Source organism: Canis lupus, chromosome 24 (genome assembly GCF_011100685.1).
Source record: "Canis lupus familiaris isolate Mischka breed German Shepherd chromosome 24, alternate assembly UU_Cfam_GSD_1.0, whole genome shotgun sequence".
Taxonomy (NCBI): domain Eukaryota; kingdom Metazoa; phylum Chordata; class Mammalia; order Carnivora; family Canidae; genus Canis; species Canis lupus.
The window spans coordinates 3,917,054-3,935,490 of record NC_049245.1 but is presented as its reverse complement, the minus strand read 5'-3'; the positions used below and the strand labels follow the sequence as shown (position 1 = coordinate 3,935,490).

General features: G+C 41.2%; 1 protein-coding gene across 6 annotated transcripts in view; it reads left to right on the top strand.

Annotated features, from left to right (window-relative positions):
* The window catches only part of RIN2 (Ras and Rab interactor 2), a 218,767-nt gene that overhangs the window by 13,701 nt on the left and 186,629 nt on the right, over positions 1-18,437 (top strand). The window contains exon 1 of one of the 6 annotated variants that reach the window (XM_038571453.1): positions 13,926-13,993. The exons of the other annotated variants lie outside the window; for them this stretch is intronic. The gene's annotated coding sequence lies outside the window, so the exon portion shown is untranslated. Of the gene's footprint in view, positions 1-13,925; positions 13,994-18,437 lie in introns of those variants that run through there. 6 annotated transcript variants of the gene reach the window in all.

Below are 18,437 nucleotides of genomic sequence, written 5' to 3'. Positions count from 1 at the left end.
AAACCAAGAGTGGAGCCTTTCTGAACACAGAGCCTGTGTGGCTACATGGGTCATGCACCCCAAAGCTGGCCCAGGTGCTCTGCAGAGCCCAGGTTGCATGAGACATAAGCTTCCCCTGACAGGAGTTCCCTGTCAGGAACAGATGAATGACATCAGCTGGGGGTATGGGAGTGCCCAGCATGTGGCAGCCTCTGTGCTCACCTCACACATGCTGACCTCATTTCAGAATCTTAACCAGTCTGCCTGTGAGGTGATCACCTCATGTATCATCCCCTTGGTATCCATGAAATAGTTTTAATATCCCTCATTTTTCATATTGTAGAAACTGAGGTACAGAGAGATTAGGTAACTTATCCGTGGTCACAAAGAACAGAATGAAAGAGCTACAATTCAAACCAGGTCCTAAGCTCTTAGCAACTACCCTGTAATATCTCTACAGATATCTCCATGAAGAAAGATGAAGGTGTTTCCTAGTCCTAGGGCTGCCCTAACAAGTACCCCAGACTGAGTGGCTTAGAACAACAGAAATTTCGTACCTCCTGATTCTGGAGACCAGAAGTCTGAAAGCCAGGTGTTAAAAATAACGTCATGGGGTGTATAAAAATAAAATAATAAAATTATTTTCTGTAGGCATTTTCAATTCCTTCATGTGAAACAGGGGCAGAAGACAAGGAAAAATCATAGCTTTTCCTGACTAAATATTCCTCTCCCATCTTCTGCAATCTCTGGCTCGTGATCTTTTCCCCACTTCTCTCTCTGGTTGCAAAAATATTGCTTTTATCATTTGCAGCTCCAAGAAAAATACAATGTGCCCAGTCCACATTCTTATCTGACTTCCTCTGGAAACATAGGTCAGGGTTGGTTGAGTGCCTTGTGCTGCTCTATGGCTCTATCCTCTCGAGCAATCCCCAAGCTCCCTTTCCTGCTTCAATGAACTCTGCTTGGTGGCTGGGGTCAGGAAGGGAGAAGTGACACTTGAGTTGGGTTATAGATACACTGTTTTAGCTGAATCCAGGAGCATGAGCTTTGCCTTGACCAGTTCTCTGTGAGAAAAAAAAGAGGGGAACCTGCAAAAGCCTCCAAATCCTGCCTGTGAATGAGGGTAGTTATTCTACAGACAGAACCCAAGGGTTAGAACAGAAGAACCCCTATGGAGGCTGGTGCTGGTCAGCAGAAAGCAAGGGCATGACCATGAGTTTCATATAAAACTAAATTTAGGGGCACCTGGGTGACTCAGTGGTTGAGCATCTGCCTTCAGCTCAGGGCGTGATCCTGGAATCCCAAGATCGAGTCCCACATCGGGCTCCTTACATGGAGCCTGCTTCTCCCTCTGCCTATGTCTCTGCCTCTCTCTATGTGTCTCTCATGAATAAATAAATAAAATCTTTTTTTTTAAAAAAAGCACCCTAAATCTATCCCTTTTGAATTCTATGTACATAATGAAATATCAATCATATAATATTGTATAATGCATTTTATTATTTTATTTTTACACACCCCATGACGTTATTTTTAACAGGGACTGTGATCACAGTCCCTTGTATTATTAGGAATTCTGAGGTTCTGTTACTCATCTCCCAAACTCAGTCATCTGGTCTCTGGCACACCCTAAGTCAGCAGGAGGTGAAGCAGTGGCTCATCTAGCACCTGCTTCTCAAGAGGCTCTGGCACCCAACAGTGCCATCAGGAGATCACTGAAACTAGCCACGGAGGTAGAATGGACAGCACATCTCCAAATCAATGGTCAAGGACCACCCACTCTGCCCCTTCTTTAAGCCATCAACGACCATGCTTGGCATTCACCCACTCCTGAGAGGGTGCTAAGGGCTCCCTGCCCTGGCTGAATAGGGCAGCAGAGAGGCATTTCCTCCTACCAGGCACTTAAGTCACGCAGTCAATGATTTACTACCGAGAATGCCTCTCCTGATTGTGTGCCTTGGTCACCATTCCCAGATACGTGATCAGTCTCTACATGTGTTATGGGTTGAATTGTGTTCCCCCCACTCCAAGCCCCACTGGAAAGATCCACAGGAGTCCTAATTGCCAGTACCCAGAATGTGCCTATATTAGGAAATAGGGTCTTTGCAGAGTCAGTCAAGATGAAGTCACGAGGCGGTCCCTCCTCCAATGACTAGTGTGCTTATATAAAGGGGACACCTGGATAGGTGACTGCAGGGAGGGAAAGTGATCTGGAGACACAGGGGGAGAAGGTCCTGAGAGGATGATGGCAGAGGCCAGGAACGCTTAGGTCTATAGGCCTAGGGAGGGCCTGAGGCTACCAGAAGCTGGGAAAGGGAAGGAAGGAACAGTTACCTCTCTGCCTCCTTCAGAGGGAGTTGACCCCTGGCTTTCAGACTTCTGGCCTCCAGAACCAGGAGGCAAGTAATACCTGTTGTTTTAAGCCACTCGGTCTGGGGTACTTTGTTAGGCAGGTCAGCAGTCATCATGTGACCCACCATTGTTTAGGTGGGTGTGGGGCTTGGCATGCAGGAGCTTTCCATCCCAGCCTGCAGCTCTGCTCCTGCCTTGGCTGTAGAGTGATGCCCGGGATCCGGTTTTACAGTTTCCCTCTGAAATAGAAACACTAATGCTAACATGTATTTCTGTGATGTTTATAGTTCATTCAAGACTTTACCTAGCATTCTCAAGCCTCATTCCTTTCTGTGCCCTAAAGTCTACCAGTAATGTCTTTGAGGTTAATTGGTGATAAGGGAAAAGGGGTTTGGGAAGGAGGTAGAAGTGTGAAGGGGAAGGTCAGGGAGGGAACACTCCCCACGCCCCATCTTTTATTTGTAAGGCTCTATTGCTGGTGGACACCAAATTCTCACCTGTTTTTCTTATTTATTTATTTAAATTCAATTTAGTTAACATAAACTGTATTATCAGTTTCAGGGGTAGAATTTAGTGATTTCTCAATTGCATGTAACACCCATTACATCACGTGCCCTCCTTAAAGCTCATCACCCAGTAAGCAACCTAGTTTGTTCCCTATAGTTAGAGTCTCTTATGATTTGCCTCCCTCTCTGTTTTCATATTATTTTATTTTTCCTTCCCTTCTCCTATATTCATCTGTTTTGTTTCTTAAATTCCACATATAAGTGAAATCATATGGTATTTGTCTTTCTCTGACTGATTTCACTTAGCATAATACCCTCTAGTTCCATCCACATCATTGCAAATGGCAAGATTTCATTATTTTAGTGGCTTAGTAATATTCCTATATCTATCTATATCTATATACATATACATATACATATGTATATGTATATAGATGTATATATACATATACATCTGTATATATACATATACATATATATTATATATATACATTTATATCTATATATATACATCTATATCTATAGGAATCTATATCTATATATCTATAAATACATATATACATATATATCTCACATCTTTATCCATTCATCTGTTGATGGACAATCTTGGCTCTTTCCATATTTTGGATATTGTGGATATTGCTACTGTAAACATTGGGGTACATTTGCCCCTTTGAATCCCAATTTTTGTATCCTTTGAATCAATACCTGGTAATGCAGTTGCTGGGTTGTAGGGTAGTTCTGTTTTTAACTTTTTGAGAACCTTCGTACCATTTTTCCAGAGTGGCTGCACCAGTTTGCATACCCACTAACAGTGTAAGAGGGTTCCCCTTTCTCTGCATCCTCGCCAACATCTGTTGTTTCCTAAGTTTTAATTTTGGCCATTCTGGCTGGTGTGAGGTGGTATCTCATTGTATTTTCTTGATGCTGAGTGACATTTCATGTGTCTGTTGGCCATTTGTATGTCTTCTTTAGAGAAATGACTGGTCATGTCTTCTGCCCATTTCTTGACTTGATTTTTTTTTTTTTTTTTTTGTGTGTGTGTGTGTGTTGAGTTTGATAGGTTATTTATAGATCTTGGATACCAGCCCTTTATCTGATGTGTCACTTGCAGAGATCTTCTCCATTCCACAGGTTGCCTTTTAGTTTTGTTGACTATTTTTCTTTGCAAAACCTTTTTATCGTAATGAAATACCAATAGCTCATTTTTGCTTTTGTTTCCTTTGCCTTTGGAGACATGTATAGCAAGAAGTTGCTGTGGCTGAGGTGAAAGAGGTTGCTGCCTGTGTTCTCCTCTAGGATTTTGATGGATTCCTGTCTGACATTTAGGTCTTTCATCCATTTTGAGTTTATTTGTGTATGGTGTAAGAAAGTGGTCCAGTTTCATTCTTCTGTCTGTGGCTGTCTAATTTTCTCAACACCATTTCTTGAAGAGACACTTTTTTCCAGTGGATATTCTTTCCTGCTTTATCAAAGGTGAGTTGACCATAGAGTTGAGGATACATTTCTGGGTTCTCTATTCTGTTCCATTGATCTATGTGTCTGTTTTTGTGCCAGTACCACACTGTCTTGATAATCACAGCTGTGTAATACAGCTTCAAGTCTGGAATTGTGAAACTTCCACCTTTGGTTTTCTTTTTCAACTTTCATTTGGCTATTTGGGGTCTTTCCTGTTCCATACAAATTTTGGGATTGTTTGTTCCTGCTCTATGAAAAATGGTGATAGTATTTTGATAAGAGTTAGCATTGAATGTGTAGATTGGTCTGGGTAGCATAAACATTTTAATAATATTTTTCTTCCAATCCATGAGCATGGAATGATTTTCCATTTTTTGTGTGTCTTCTTCAATTTCTTTCATAAGTGTTCTATGGTTTTCAAGAGTACAGATCCTTTACCTCTTTGGTTAGGTTTATTCCTAGGTATCTTATGGGTTTTGGTGCAGTTGTAAATGGGATCAATTCCTTGATTTCTCTTTCCTCTGTCTCTTTATTAGTGTATAGAAATGCAACTGATTTCTGTGCATTGATTTTTATATCCTGTGACTTTGCTGAATTTCTGTATTAGTTCTAGCAATTTTTTGGCAGAATATAGGGTCATGTCATCTGCGAAGAGTGAAAGTTTGACTTCTTTGCTGATTTGGATGCCTTTTATTTTGTTGTTGTTTTTGTTGTTGTTGTCGGGTTACTGAAGCTAGGATGTCCAGGACCATATTGACCAACAGTGGTGAGAGTGGATATCCCTATCGTGTTCCTGAGGATGATATTTGCTGTGGGTCTTTTGTATATGGCTTTTATGATGTTAAGGTGTTTCCTCTATCCCTACATGGTGGAGGGTTTTTATAAGAAAGGAAGCTGTATTTTGTCAAATACTTTTACTGCATGTATTGAGAGGATCATTTGGTTCTTGTCCTTTCTTTATTAATGATTGATTCGCAGATGTTGAACCACACCTGCAGCCCATGAATAAATCCCACTTAGTTGTGGTGAATAATCCTTTTAATGTACTTGGGCTCTATTAACTAATAATATCTTAAGAATTTTTGTATCCATGTTCATCTGGGATAAGTCTCCTTTTTAGTGGTGTCTTTGTCTGATTTTGGGATCAAGGTAATACTGGCCCCATAGAATGAATTTGGAAGTTTTCCTTCCATTTCTATTTTTTAAAACAGTTTCAGAAGAATAGGCATGAATTCTTTAAATGGTAGGATTTCCCTGGGAAGCCGCCTGGCCCTGGACTCTTGTTTGTTGGGAGATTTTTGATTACTGATTCAATTTCTTTGCTGGTTATTAGTCTGTTATTGTTTTCTATTTCTTCCTGTTTTGGTTTTGGTAGTTTATATGTTTCTAGGAATTTACCCATCTCTTCCAGATTGCCTAATTTGTTGGCATATAATTGCTAGTAATATTCTCTTATAATTGTTTGTATCTCTGCAGTGTTGGTTGTGATCTCTCCTTTTTTTCATTCGTGATTTTATTTATTTGGGTCCTTTCTCTTTTCTCTTTGATAAGTCTAGTTAGGGTGTTTATCAGTCTTATTAATTCCTTCAAAGAACCATCTCTAATTATGTTGATTTGTTCTTTTGATTTGTATATATCATTGATTTCTGCTCTAATCTTTATGATTTCCTTTCTCTTGCTGGACTTAGGCTTTATTTGCTGTTCTTTTTCCACCTCCTTTACATGTAGAGTTGGGTTTTATATTTGAGACTTTTTTTGCTTCTTAAGGAAGGCCTGTATTGCTATATATTTCCCTCTTAGGACTGCCTTTGCTGCATCCCAAAGGTTTTGAACTGTCATGTTTTCATTTTCATTTGCTTCCGTGTATTTTTTAAATTCTTCTTTAATTTCCTGGTTGACACATACATTCTTTGGTAGGGTGTTCTTTAATCTCCATATTTGTGGTCCTTCCAAATTACTTCCTGTGGTTGACTTCAAGTTTCATAGCATCGTGGTTTGAAAATATGCATGGTATGATCTCAGTCTTTTTGTACTAGTTGAGACCTGATTTTGTCACCTAGTATGCATGTGATCTACTCTGGAGAATGTTCCATGTGCACTTGAAAAGAATGTGTATTCTGCTGCTTTAGGATGAAATGCTCTGAATATATCTGTGAAGTCCATCTGATCCAGTGTGACATTCAGAGCCCTCATTTCCTTGTTGATCTTTTGCTGAGATTATCTGTCTATTGCTGTGAGTGGAGTGTTAATGGCCTGCACTATTATTGAATTATTATCAATGGGTTTCTTTAATTTTGTTATTATTTTGTTTATATTATTTCACTACTCCATGTTAGGGACATAAATATTTACAGTTGTTAAATATTGTTGGATAGACCTCCATTACTATGATATAGTGTCCTTCTTCCTTTCTCAGTATAGTCTTTGGTTTAAAATCTAGTTTTTCGGAATGCCTGGGTGGCTCAGCGGTTGAGCATCTGCCTTTGGTTCAGGGTGTGATCCCAGGGTCCTGGGATCAAGTCCTGCATTGGGCTCCTCTCAAGGAGCCTGCTTCTCCCTCTGCCTATGTCTCTGCCTTTCTCTGTGTGTCTCTCATAAATAAATAAATAAATAAATAAATAAATAAATAAATAAATAAAATCTTTTTAAAAAAATAAAAATAAAATCTAGTTTGTGTGATATAAGAGTGGCTACTCCAGCTTTTTTCTAATGTCCATTAGCATGAGAAATGGTTCTCCACCCCTTCACTTTCAATGTGGAGGTGTCTTCAGGTATAAAATGAGTCTCTTATAAGCAGCATATTGATGGGTCTTTTTTTTTTATCCATTCTGATACCCTGTCTGTGTTTTTTTTATTGGAGCATTTAGTCCCTTTACATTTAGAGTGATTATTGAAATATATGAATTTAGTGCCATGGTATTACCTGTAAAGTCACTGTTCCTGTAGATTGTCTATGTTCCTTTCTCATCTCTGTTCCTTTTGGGCTCTCTCTCTGCTCAAAGGATCCCCTTTAATATTTCTTGCAGGGCTGGTTTAATGCTCACAAATTCCTTTAGTTTTTGTTTATCCTGGAAACTCTTGATCTCTCCTTCTATTCTGAATGACAGCCTTGTTGGATAAAGTCTTCTTTGCTGCATATTTTTGCCATTTAGCTCATTGAATATACTGTGCTGGTCCTTTCTGGCCTGCCAGCTCTCTGTGGACAGGTCTACTGCCAGTCTTATGCATCTACCCTTATAGGTTAAGGACCTCTTGTTCCGAGCTGCTTTCAGGATTTTTCTCTTTATCTTTGTATTGTGCAAGCTTCGCTATAATGTATCAAGGTGTTGATCTATTTTTGTTGATTTTGAGGCCAATTCTCTGTGCCTCCTGGACTTGAGTGCCTGCTTCTTTCCACAGATTAGGAAAGTTCTCAGCTATAATTTATTCAAATAAGCCTTCTGCCCCTTTCTCCTTCTCCTTATCTTCTGGAACTTCTATAATACATATATTAATGGAATCACTGAGTTGCCTCAGTCTACCTTTGTCATCTAATAGGTTTCTTTCCCTCTTCTTTTCAGCTTCCTTATTTTCCATCATTTTATCTTCTATCTCACTGATTTGCTCTTCTGCTTCATTCATCCTCATTTTTATGGCCTCCACTTGAGACTGCATCTTGGTAATAGTACTTTTAATTTTGGCCTGACTAGATTTTAGTTCCTTTATCTCTGTAGTAATGGATCTTTAGTGTCTTTTTGCTTTTTTCAAGCCTAGCTAGTATCTTTATAATCGTTTTAAATTCTAGTTCAGACATCTTACTTGTATCCATACTGAGTAAATCCCTGGCAGTGAGTACTACCTCCTTTTAGTTATTTTGGGGTGAATATCATCATCTCATCATTTTGTCTAGGAAAGAAAAGAAGAAAGATAAAACAAGAACAACCACAGAAAAAGGCCAACACAACAAAACACTAGATTCTTTTTTTTTTTTAAGATTTTATTTATTTATTCATGAGAGACAGAGACAGAGAGAGAGAGAGAGAGAGGTAGAGACACAGGCAGAGGGAGAAGCAGGCTCCATGCAGGGAGCCTGACGTGGGACTTGATCTTGGGACTCCAGGATCACACCCTGGGCTGAAGACAGGTGCTAAGCTGCTGAGCCACCCAGAAATCCCCAAAACACTAGATTCTGAATGTGTTTTGATCTGCTTATTAAAAAGAAACTAGAACCCAAAATAAGAAAGAAAAATGTGTGTGTGTATGAACATAAAATAAAATAAAAGGAAATGAAACAAAAAATAAAAAATATGTATGATATACATAAAAATTAAAATTAAAAAATAATTTAAAAAGTAAGAAAATAACTCAAAAAATAATACTGAAAGACTTAAGAGGGTAGCCCAGGTGGCTCAGCAATTTAGCATCTTCCTTCAGCACAGGGCACGATCCTGGAGACCGAGGATCGAGTCCCACGTCGGGCTCCCTGCCTGGAGCCTGCTTCTCCCTCTGCCTGTGTCTCTGCCTCTCTCTGTATGTGTCTCTTATGAATAAATAAATAAAATCTTAAAAAAAAAAGACTGAAGAATAGAAAAGAAAGACAAAGAATGCTATGTACCGTTTTCCCCGAGAGCCTAAGCTTTGCAGCTCTCTGAGATCAATAAACTTGGTGTGACTGAGTTGGTTTTTGCCGGTCCTCTGGGGAAGGCAACTGTTTCTCGCTTATTCTCGCTTATTCTCGGGGGGACTAGCTGCGGTGGAGATACGCCTCCCGCTACAGGGAGGCAGGGTTTGGTGTATGCAGCTCTGACTCCACTAGGTGATGCCGTTTTGTTCCCTGCGGGCTTCCGCCGACAGGCGGGATGGATATGGGAGCACCTGCTCCCCAGCCCCCACTCTTCAGTGAGCCCTCACGGAGGAAGAGCAGTCAGACGCTCCGTGTCCCCAGTCTCCACCGGCACTGTGCGTTCACCCAGCCTGTGCTTGAGCGGTTTTACCTCAGGCACGCTGCTGAGCTTGCAAACTCCAAACTGCGGAGCCGTGCGACCGAGCCGCGCCATCCCTCCCCGGAGCGCGAGGAACTTCCCAGGCTTCTACCTTGTGCCGCACCGGCCGGAGAGCGGTGTGCGAGGGGCAGTGGTTGCTTCGCTGCTGGCGGCAGCACCAGGCACAGAGCCCACGCCTAGACTCGCTCTTCTCAGCCAGCTTCCCGCTCCAGAGCTTGGCCACTCTGCCACACTCAGGCACCCCCACTTTTTGTGTGTGATCCCAGGCGTCCTGAGGCCACTTGTCCCACCTGGGACTCTGCTCTGCTTTGCCACCTGAGTGCCTTTAAGCCAGGCACGTCCCCCACTGTAGCAGACTCTGCTGCTTATAATACTTAGTGGCAGCCTCCTTAAGCCCACTCTCCCCTCTCTGCCGTATCCTTAGAAATATCTCCCCAGATTCAAGTCTCCATACCTCCTACCTTCGAAATGGTGGTTACTTTAATTTTTTTAAAAGATTTTATTTATTTATTCATGAGAGACACAGAGAGAGAGAGAGAGAGAGAGGCAGAGACACAGGCAGAGGGAGGAGCAGGCTCCATGCAGGGAGCCCGACCTGGGACTCGATCCCGGGTCTCCAGGATCACGCCCTGGGCCAAAGGCAACGCTAAACTGCTGAGCCATCTGGGCATCCCCTGGTGGTTACTTTTCTGTGGGTAGAGTTGCAGCATATGTTTTCTCAGATCTCCGATTGATTACTCATGTGTTCAGAATGATTTGCCAACTATCTCCCTGTAATCCAGGGACCAGAGAAACCTAGGGTCCCCTACTTCTCTGCCATCTTAACTCCTCCTCCCGCCAAATTCTCATCTTTTATTAACAAATAATTTCAAATAAAAGACTATAGTTCTTCTTCTTCTTCTTCTTATTATTATTATTATTATTATTATTACTATTTAAGTAGGCTCCACGCCCAGCATGGAGCCTAGTATTGGGCTCAAACTCATGATCCTGAGATCAAGACCTGAGCTGAGATCAAGTGTTGTACACTTAACTGACTGAGCTATTATTTTTAATAGTGACAAAATATAACAAAATTTACCATCTTAACCATTTTTAAGTGTATGGTTCAGTGTCATTAAGAACATTCATATTGCTTTGCAACCATCACCACTGTCTGTCCACAGAACTCTCTTCACCTTCTGAAACTGAAACTCTCTACTCCTTAAACACTAACTCTTTACCTCCTCACCCCACCTCCTGGCGACCACCATCCTCCTTTCTGTCTCCGTGTATTAGACTATTTTATGTACCTCACCTAAGCAGTATCATAGAGCGTTTGTCTTGTCGTGACTGGCTTATTTCACTTAGCATAATGTCCTCAAGATTCAACCATGTTGTAGTATGTGTTAAAATACCCTTCCTTTTTAAGGCTGGATAATATTCCATTGTGTATATGTATACATACCACATTTTACTTATCTACTCATCTGTTGATGGGCATTTGGCTTGCTTTCACCTATTGGCTGTTGTAAATAAGGCTGCTGTGAACATGAGTGTTCAGATAATCTCAAAGAGATTGGACAAGAAGTGGAATTACTGGAACATATGGTGATTCTGCTTTTTTAGTCTTTTGGGGAATTATTCTGCTGTTTTCCACAATAGCTTGCATCATTTTACATTTCTAACAACAGTTCACAAAGGATTCCAGTTTCTACACATCCTCGCTAACATTCATTATTTTTCTCTTTTGATAGGAGTCATCCTAATGGGTGTGACGTGATGTCTCATTATGGTTTTGTTACCATTTCCTTAAAGATTAGTGATGTTGAGCCTCTTTTCATCTGTGTGTTGGCTATTTGTATACCTTCTTTGGAGAAATATTTATTCAAGTTCTTTGTCCATTTTTTAATCCAGTTGATTGTTTTTGTTATTACTGAGTTGTAGGAATTCTCTCTATATTTTGGATACTAATCCCTTATCAGCTATGTGATTTGCAAATATTTCCTCCCATTCTCTGAGTTGCCTTTTCACTCTATGGTTTGTGTTCTTTGAGGTATAGATGTTTTTAATTTTGATGTAGTCCAATTAAATTTTTTCTTCTTTTGTTGCCTGTGCTTTCAGTGTTATACCTAAGAACTCATTGCCAGTTCCAATTTGTATTTTCTTCGAAGAATTTTATGATCTTAGCTCTTATACTTGGGTCTTTAATCCATTTTGAGTTAGTTTTTGTATGCCATGTAAGGTAAGGACCAACCTCATTCTTTGCATGTGGATATCTAGTTTTCTGGACACGATTTTTTTAAAAGATTGTCCTTTGCTCATTGAATAGTCCTGGCACTCTTGTTGAAAATCACTTTGCCGTTTATGCATAGGCTTATTTGTTGGTTTTTATTGTTTTTTTTTTTTTTTTTTTGGTCTATATGTTTGTCCTTATGCCAGTACTACACTGTTTTGATTACTGTAGTTTTGATGTAAGTTTCGAAATTAGGAAGTCTTAAGGGTTTTATAAATTGTTTATTGGATCTAACCCCACATAACCTGGAGATTCCAGGAAATGACTATTTAAAACCAAACCCTCAAGTAAACTGGAGCCTTCTTCACTCACAGCAGAAACATTCCCCAATATTCTCTAACTTTGTATTCGTTTCCAGCTAAAAACTGACCTTCTTTACTATAAGGAGGATTTCCTGTTAGTGAAATCGTTCATTTTCTTTGGTGCAGTTTTCATTCCACATGAATTCAGGTGGAGTAGAACCTTACTCTGTGGCTTCCTTGGGCTTTTACTTTGCTTTTTCTTTTTAAAGTAAAATTTTACTTTTTTAGAAACAAATAACAAAATTGGGTGTTGGGAGGCTTGAGACCTATGATTACAATTAACGGGCTACAATCTAGCCCTACAAGGTGTGATTTTCCTCCAAATGTAATGAAATTCTTAGAAAGGCAAATAATGCTACAAAAGCTGTATTTAGGGACACCTGGGTGGCCCAGCAGTTGAACCTCTGCTTTCGGCTCAGGGTGTGATCCCAGGATCCAGGATCGAGTCCCACATTGGGCTCCCTGCATGGAGCCTGCTTCTCCCTCTGCCTGTGTCTCTGCCTTTCTCTGTGTGTCTCTCATGAATAAATAAATAAATCTTTAAAGTGAAAAAGAAGCTGTGTTTACAATGGAAAACAAAATTATGTTTCTGTTTGGAACCTACCTGAATATATTTTCGTTTATTGGGAAAGAAAAATAAAGTTTCCTGATACAGAAGTGATTAACTTTAGAAATGCTAAGGGTATTGCCCCTAAGCATTTAGAAATCTATAAACTTTCTACACCAGTGTGCTTCACTGCCAGGTGTTACAAAAAAGGGGCAGCATTCAGTGACCAAACAAAATGGTGAATTCAAGTTACATGAGCATTTATGTAGACAGAGAATTTTCAAAAACAGATACGCCCTAAAACTCAATCCTACCACCTAACTTTACAGAAGGGGAAACTGAGTCCTAGAATAGTTAAATTATATGTCCGAGCTCTTATAACTTGCACACTTAACATTTTGGGGCTGCTGTGCTGTGTGGGTCCTTTATTTAGCTGTTGCTGGGGTGAATAACAGTTATGTTTGATTTTAATCTGAAATCATTAGTTGCCTTTTTATTTTCTTTCTGAGGAGAAAACAATCTGATCTGGAAGGAAAACTATTTCATGTGTTTATATTTTTCTGAGATATGTGATGTTGCAAATTATACTTTTATAACTAAGTTATCGTTAGACATTTGGATTATTTTAGTTTGTTGCTCCTAGTGTGTTAGCTGCTCTACTTTCAAACTAATGGTTTTCTTTTTTTTTTTTTTTTCAAATTAAACAAGTAAAAATTTAAGTTTAAAAAAACAGCATCATTTATGCTCTTTTTGCTATTGATGTCATAGGGGATGGTGTTAGATGAATAAAACCTGGCCATAAACCATTCTGAGTAGAATGATCCAGAAAAGTTGGACTCTGAATGGAAGGAAGTCTTAAAGACCTTAAGCAATTAATTTGGCTGGTCAGTTTCTTTCTCTGTGTTTCTTTTTATGCCCAAAAGTGATCTATGATTTTTTTTAAATGTCTAAGTTGAATAGAGCTCTTCTAATGAGAATAAAATACAAAAGCTGTTATTGAAAATAATAGTTCCCACTGTGTTGGGAACTTTATCTACTTTATTCCATTTGGGGCCCCGACATAGTTTTGTGAACTAAGAGCCATGATCTCCATTTTATAGATAGGCAAACAAAGGCTCCGAGAAGTTAAGTCACAAAGTTAGTAAGTGGTGCCACAGCCAGGATTTGCCACCAGGAGTAGCAGTTTGGAAAGCCCAGCTTTTCCAGGACACATCCGAAACATGCTGAATCCACATCCCTGATGCTTAGCTGGGCAAGGAGGACCCAAGCCCCAGGAAATTCACAGGCCCAGTGGCCAGTGCTTGGGCCACACCAACCAATGGAATATGTGTGCTGTGGAAATCTGGCGAAGAACATCCCAAAGAGCTGGGAATTCAGAGGATCCCTTGGGGTGCGAGGGAACCTGAAGCCTAGAGAAGCCACAGACATTGCCTGTTAGAGTCAGGGATTGGGTCCCAGGCTTCCCGACTTTTCTATGACCTCAGGGGTTTCCCTTCTCCCTCTTCACAGCCAAAGACCACCAGTGGAGAATCTGGATCTAGGATTGAGGGAAAGTTACAAAGTCAGAAAGTAGAAACAGCCAAAAGAAAATGGTAAGTACCTTAAAAGAGGAAATCATGCTGCACAGCTGGTCCAATGAGGGCGCTAATGGGAATATTTTGGAGGATCCATCCACTCACATCGCCACAAGGCTGGAAAAGGAGATCTGGTGATGTTCTTTGCAATTCTGCAACCAGAGAAGAGTGTCATGCCCAGGAGGGCACAGCAGTGAGGATTGAAGAGGATCTGATTCCTGGCTTATTTCTCACTGAAATCCTTAACAAATGCCAGCTCTTGTGTGTCAGGCACTCAAAGCCCAGAAAGAAATAACAATAACAACAACAACAACAGTAACAGTAGTTAATCTTTGCTGAGTGTTACCGTGCACGGAGTATTACAGGGGCAAACCTAAGGGTTCATGTATTGTAAGGGATTGGGATAGATTTGGAAAAAGAAAACAGCAAGATCAGATGTTAAGGAGCAGTGTTCAAGGAAGCTTGCAGTTTGTTTTTTCAGACTTGTTTCTAAGCAGAGCCTGGCCCACAGTTCATGGGTCAGTAGAACTGAACCAGACTGGTGTGATTAACTTATTCAGGATCCCAGGACTAAAAGACTGGAAAGCCAGGATTTGCATAAGAAATGTAATTCCACATTCCAGGACCCATGTTGCCTCCTATGATGAAAGCCATTGGGGCCACCCCTGTCAAACTGTAGCTGAACAGGGCAACTCTCTTGGGTTCTGCCCAGGTCATGATCTCAGGGTCCTGGGATCGAGCCCGGTGTGGGGGACTCTATGTTCTGCATGGCCTGCTTCCCCTCTCTCTCCCCCTCTGCCCCTCCCTCCACTCATGCTCTGTCTCTGTCGCTCTCTGAAATTAATAAATAAATCTTAAAAAAAACAAAACAAAACACATATCAACAGCTACTGCTGACAGCACTCAAGTTAATGCAACTGATTTGGTTTTTTATTGGTACCAGCATATCTTGTGCGCCTAGGGAAAGAATACAGCAAAACTGAAGTCTGCCAAAGCACAGCAAAACCAGCTCAATTCTGGAAGTCAGAGTGTTTGTCCTAAAGAGGCAATGTGGCTTCTGTGTTAGTAATAGTATCATTACTGCATAATACCTTCTATTTCTGATTATGAAGGTAATATTCACTTGTGTACAGTTTGAACAATTTAGGAAAATATAAAAACGAAAATACAGAACATCAAAGCTCATGGATTGAATCCTTGGGCCCTAATGTAATGTGATTCAGACCATGAATTGTTAATGAGGGAGATGTTCCTTGAGAAATGTCATTCACTGTGCAGGCGGCTAGGTCACTTGAAAGCTTTGTATGCCTAGAATTCTGTTCAAAGAAAAGCAGATACCTAACTCTGGGAAATGAACAAGGGGTAGTGGAAGGAGAGGTGAGTGGGGGGTTGGAGTGACTGGGTGATGGGCACTGAGGGGGGCACTTGACGGGATGAACACTGGGTGTTATGCTATATGTTGGCAAATTGAACTCCAATAAAAAAATGCAAAGAATTAAAAAATAAATAAAATAAAAGGAAGCATTAAAATAAAACGGTCACTGGGATCCCTGGGTGGCGCAGCGGTTTAGCGCCTGCCTTTGGCCCAGGGCGCGATCCTGGAGACCCGGGATCGAATCCCACGTCGGGCTCCCGGTGCATGGAGCCTGCTTCTCCCTCTGCCTGTGTCTCTGCCTCTCTCTCTCTCTGTGTGTGTGTGACTATCATAAATAAATAAAAAAAATTAAAAAAAATAAAATAAAATAAAATAAAATAAAATAAAATAAAACGGTCACAGTCATAACCTAGGGCTGTTGGCAGAGGCCGTTTCTTGTAATGGTCATGAAATTTGTGGTTTTGAAGAAATAGTGCCTCCCTGAGAGTACACTCACAGGGGGAGATGGTGCTTCATTCTCTTCTGGGGTGTCACGTGCCCTGCCACACTCTGCACTCTGCACCTACTCTCTCTTACAGCAGAGCAGACCCAGTGTGAATGAATGAGGGGTGTCACCATGAGGCCACCATGCATCAGTGCGCTGTTAGGTGAGATGTGCAGTGCTCCAGGAGATGGTGCTGAAACCAAAGACCAGAGCGAGAGGTGGTGATTTAAGTCTATGTTCTAGAGCAGTTGTACCTACACTTGCTTCCTAGCTGTGGTTATCTAGGCAAATTAATGAACCTTTCTGAGCCTCAGTTTCTTCATATGTGAAATGGGAATAAGAACAGCCTCTGCCAGGAAGGAGAGTATCCAAAGAGTTATGCATGTGTAATATCTCACTTTGATTGACATGTTCTCATGATTTGCCCATGAAGTAAGGACAATAATAGAGGTCCTGAAGGGGAAGGCAGGGCTTTTATTCATTTGACTTCATGTCTTCTCCTGCTAGAGAGATGGAAGAGTGGTGGCAGGTTGGTTAGATAGTTGCATTTGTTAGGAGAGACTAAACAATAAACCTCCAACTTTCAGGAACTTAACACAAAAGCGAGTGGTCTAGCCAGTGTGGCTGGGATGGCTCTTCCCCAGGTGGTGACTCAGGTAAAAAGCCTGTTCCCACCTTGTAGAATGTCAGCTGGAAGACACAGTTTACAGGGTCATAGCAGAGGAGAGGGGGCTGGAGACGGCATGGGAGGGTTTTAAATATCATGTGTCGGGGGGAGGTGGCATATACTGCTGTCCACCCATATGAAGCTGGACAGAACCCAGTCACATAGGCTCTCCCGAAATACAAGAGCCTCAAAATAAAAGGCACATGGGGAGGCTTAGTGGCTTCTACCACAGGGGCTACCGTGTTGTAAGTAGTGATGTAGAACTTGCTTATTATATCATTGCCAAGAGCCAAGACTGATCATGACTTTGATTAGGTGACTTTCTAGAGGTTGGAGGAAATGGCATCCTGACTTTGGGGATCTGTCTAAACAGAGCCATGTTGCAGCACTCTGGACACCTTACATCTATGAGGGGTAGAAGCATCTACCCTTCACCATGCTTTTAGGAGGCTTAGAGGACGTGACTACAGAGGAAGATGATGTGCTGTTTGGTTTCTTCCCCAGGAAAAGTATTTCCAAGTACTCATCTGCAGCCAATCTTCCTTAACCCTGTGCTTGCACTTACGATGCTACTTAGAGCTAACATGTACTCAACAAACATTATTGATGACTCAGCTAATCAAAGAAAGATTACATTGTTCCTGATAGATTGGTTTCTTTTTTTTTTTTTTTTTAATTTTCATTTATTTATGATAGTCACACACACAGAGAGAGAGGCAGAGACACAGGCAGAGGGAGAAGCAGGCTCCATGCACCGGGAGCCCGACGTGGGATTCGATCCCGGGTCTCCAGGATCACGCCCTGGGCCAAAGGCAGGTGCTAAACTGCTGCGCCACCCAGGGATCCCTATAGATTGGTTTCTAAGGTAGAGTGATGCAACACATTTTAAATAAAGCCCTGTAAAAAATCTGTTTAGTTCTTTGAGGTTTTAATGCCTAAATGGTTAGCCATTCTTTAAAAAAAAAAAAAAAAAAAAAAAGATTTTATTTATTTATTCATGAGAGACACAGAGAAAGAGGCAGAGACATAGGCAGAGGGAGGAGCAGGCTCCTCTTAGGGAGCCTGGTTAGCCCTTCTTTTCTAGGCTCTGCATGTGACCAGAACCCACAGGCCCAAATAAGACAAAGTAGATATCTACAGGAGAATTATTTATAAAATATCCTATGGATTAATCACACTAGATTGGCTTGTCTTTCTCACTAAACATCTTGAGGGAAGGGGCCAGATGGAGCTTGCCTGTTCCTTGCTGTGGGCCTGGCACCTAATCCGATGCCAGACACGAAATATGTATCTTAAAATGGTGATTATTGTAAATTTAAAAAGTGTAAAAATAGCTGTTGATTTGATTCACTGATCTCTCCAAGAATCCCAAAAAGCAGTGATCCTGCTTATAAATATTCATCTTTTTCTCCTGCAGTCTAAATGGTTCCCTTGGTTTGTATGAGGCATGAACTTTGCATGGCTTCTTCTAAAACATGACGCAGGTCAGCTGTCCTTGTCTTAACCGTTCCGGTGGTGCCCAGCTGGCACACGACTGTCCTTATCTCATGGCCACTGGAAGAGTATTTCGTAAGCCCCGCTGCATGCCCGGGCCCTGGGACGGCACCCCCCAGCCCTTGTGCGCCCTTGTGTGGCCTAGTGTGCCAGCCAGCTTTATGACAAAGTGAGGGAATGATAAGATGCCCTAAGGTCATTTCCACTTCTTCACATATGACCTCTCCTCCTGTGTGCAACCTCACCAAGAATTCACGACAAAGAGGCTACCAGTGGCCAGTGTGCAGTTTTCTAGACCCCCCCACGGTGGCAGTGGGGGGAATTCTGTAGAATTCAGCCCATTCTGCCTTATTTCGTTATCACATCCTAAGACAATAAGTATGTCTATTATATTAGAGTGGGAGTTAGGCCTTCCATGTTTAGCAGGGTTTATATTAATGTG